This window comes from Octopus bimaculoides, chromosome 1 (genome assembly GCF_001194135.2).
Source record: "Octopus bimaculoides isolate UCB-OBI-ISO-001 chromosome 1, ASM119413v2, whole genome shotgun sequence".
Lineage (NCBI taxonomy): Eukaryota > Metazoa > Mollusca > Cephalopoda > Octopoda > Octopodidae > Octopus > Octopus bimaculoides.
In genome coordinates this window covers 31,097,728-31,101,383 of record NC_068981.1, presented here as the reverse complement: position 1 = coordinate 31,101,383, position 3,656 = coordinate 31,097,728, and positions in this window count along the sequence as shown.

Genomic DNA, 3,656 nt, shown 5'->3' with positions numbered 1-3,656 from the left:
CTATCTTTTCATATGTATGTGTACACACACACAAACAAACACACTTACATACGTATATACAAGCATACACACACAAATACATATATATGCTTACTCTTACACATACTCTTACACACATGTAAATGCGTGTGTGTGCATGTGTGCGTGTGTGTGTGTGTGTGCGTGTGTGTGTGTGTGTGTGTGTGTGTGTGCTCATGTATGTATGCTGGTATTTGAAATTACGTTTTAAAAAAGTTGAAAAATGCACAACGAAATAGGAATTTTGTATAAAATAGTATAAAGTCATTTGTTCCTTTTCAATAAATTAAATAATAAATTATACGTCCACAGAGTAATATTTAGTCAAAAACACATTCGTCAATATTCATGAGACTCTATCAAATCTTCGACTCAACGTTCAGATTGTAAATAATGAATTCGTACCTCCCCTCATCGGTGCTTCTTTTCCGTAGGGCAAAACTCCCCTAAGCAGCTGGTCAAACCCATCACTTCGAGTGTCACTGTGACAGATTGAATATTACGGTCAAAAGACAAAGTAGTATAGAAACTTTATTTGTATAGGATTTGTTGTTTCATAGCAATAATTATGTATTACTCTTCTCTCTCTCATATTCTTTACCTATTGAAAGCGTTAATTTAAAATGCGTATAAAATATTAGAGAATTATAAAGAAGCAGAATACAAATGCAAAAGACGGTGTTCAGGTTAAATTTGACACATTATATCTCATCCAAAAATAAAGTTTGTTCTAAAATATTCAAACAATATCAACTAAATTTGACTGGGGTATGTATAACAATTTACCCAAAGTAACCGTCCTCAGATGTCACCACGTCCCCAAAACATCTACGAATCTTGGCGCATGCGTTTTTCACTGTGTCCATGTGAAGATCTTCGAATGTCTGCTTGACCTTGGCCGCCTACTTAGCCTTGATGTAGATAGAGCAATTGATGTCTATCTCAACCACGCCACACACATGGTAATCCATGCGATTAAAATCGTAGATATTAGGAGGCTAGAAATTGGGGCTTGTGAAGTAGTAGACATTTTCCGATGATTATTTCCCGTTCCGGAGTTATGGCAAGAAGCAAAATCTTGTTGCCACACATATGGCTTTCATGCAGGAAACCTTTCCAGCCAGGCATTGTCCTCAGTCTCCAACAGCTTTGCATAGCTGTCTGGTTCTCCTTGACTTTCTCTGTCAGAATTTGTCACTTGCACCTCTTGTGCGAGCGTTAGCGAAGGTACTCATTCAGAGGCAGCTATTTGATGATGACTCCAACGTTCATTTCTCTCGTTAAAGATTGAAATCTCTTGATCGTATGTTAAATGCACCTGTCCTGAAATTGTTAGATGCTACTCGGCATGGGGACACAGTCAGAACGCATGATGTGTACGTTCCCGTTGTCCAGGGCTTCACAGTCTTCATTGCAGTTCTCTGTGTCACATCTAACAAACTTTGCAGTATTCATAGATCATTGAACAGCAGTCATGATGGCGGCATTTCGATATCCGGCGTGAATCATCATGATACACGTAAATCCTCTTCGAATATTCAAATGTCTTCCAGTCCCCCGTATCAGATAACTTTTGCTTAAATACAACTTTAAACGTTATACTCTCCTGTACTGTTGATTGTTCATCAATACATCAAGTTGTTCCTTAAAAAAAGGAGTCAGAAGAAATATTCAAAATTTATCCCATGTATCCTGGCACTTAATTTATCGACCCCGAAAGTATAAAAGGCAAAGTCGGGCTCTGCGGAATTTAAACTCAGAACGTAAAGACAGACGAAATACCGCCAAACATTTCGCCCGGCGTGCTAACGTTTCTGCCAGCTCACCGCCTTGAATGTACAACATATTGTTAACAATTTGTCTATGCATATGATATTGCAATAAAAACGCATTTATGACAATTCTTGTCAATCATTTTACAAGCGAGTCACTTCAACATCAATATATATAGCTGAAGAATGGACAAAAATTCCTTTGGATACAATTCAAACTTTGTAAGAGTCCATATCCCGTAGAATTGAAGCTGTAATTACTGCCAAAGGCGGTCATAACCCATATAAAAATAAGTTTGTCTGTCCAACCCCTGTATATATAGGTGCAATCATGGCTGTGCGGTACGAAGTTAGTTTCTCAGTCATACACCCCCGAGTTCACTACCACTACATGGCACCTGGAGCAAGTATCTTTTACTATAACCTCTCACCTGACCGATCAAAGATCTAGTGGATTTATCACAGAGAGACTGAAAGATTCCTGTCTTATGTATGTGTGTGTGTGTGTGTGTGTGTGTGTTAGTACACCATACCGCTTTCCAACCCATGTGCTTGCGTCCCTATAACTTAGTGATTCAGTTAAAGACTGTTAGAATAAATACCAGGCTGCAAAAAATTCTAAGGTCGCTTCCTTCGACCAAGATTCATCAAGGCGGTGCCCCAGCATGACTGCAATCTAATAACTGAAACATAAATAAATGTAAATTTGTTTACATATATGTATACACACGTGGTTGGTCAATAAGTTATTTAGCGTCTAAAATTGGTGAATGAGTTGTTAGCGGGCAGTTTAGCTTAATGGTAAATCACTCAGCCGGTGTCTTGGTTCGACTGTCATGGTTGTTTATTGATAACTTTTTCCGCTTTGTAAGGGTGATTTACCCCGTTAATATTGCTGGTCTAATGGCAATGTTACGTTCGAAAATAAATCACCTTTCTTGTATCGTACAACACACATTCGGACGTTTCTGATAAAAATAAATGTAAGCTTGTATGGAGCTCCTAAACATATTGTTAAAGATGTTATTCGATTATCTAAATTTCTATATTAGTATCACAAATGGTGTTGCCATAAGGTCCCTCATACGATCTCACAGATGGCATTTTGAGCAAATGTAATAGTTTGTACCCTAGTTTGATCAATATCTTGTGGATGGAGTATGGCAAATGGAAACTCTGCAGAAGCGCGTATCGATGATAGTAAATGTTCTTCAAAATGTAAAGATTTGTGATGTATTGTTTAATGCTCTTTCTGCCTGAGTCTCAATATGACTTTAAAAGGGTTGTACAGCCGGTGTATACTTATCAGTAATGGAAATGCTGCTTGCCATGTTTCAGTTCCAAATGTGTGTTTAGACAACGATGCGTTACGAATTAGGTAGGTTGTTATAATTGAAATGAAGTACGATTCCAACCTATATATTTTAGAGAATTTTCCCCTTAAGTGGCATACATACTCAAATGTCGTTATGCATAATATATGCTCTTTCTGTGGGAGTGATTAATGCTGAAAGTATATAAATATCTTTTAGAATATATTTCGATGTACCTACTAACGTTATGGAATAGAAAACGACTAATGTTTTAGTAGTCTCGTAAAAGTACAAAATCATGTAGATGCAAAAATATACTGCGAAGTATATATATATATATATATATATATATATGTGTGTGTGTGTGTGTGTGTGTGTGTGTGTATCAATCTGTCTCTTACCTAGAGATGATTAAAATTTCATACAACTTGAGTGTGCTCACTAAGTTGGGAAAATACGAACGACGAACACACTCACACAGACGCACATGCACAAATATACGCTCATACACAGACATACAAATACACACAAATATATATATATATATACATAT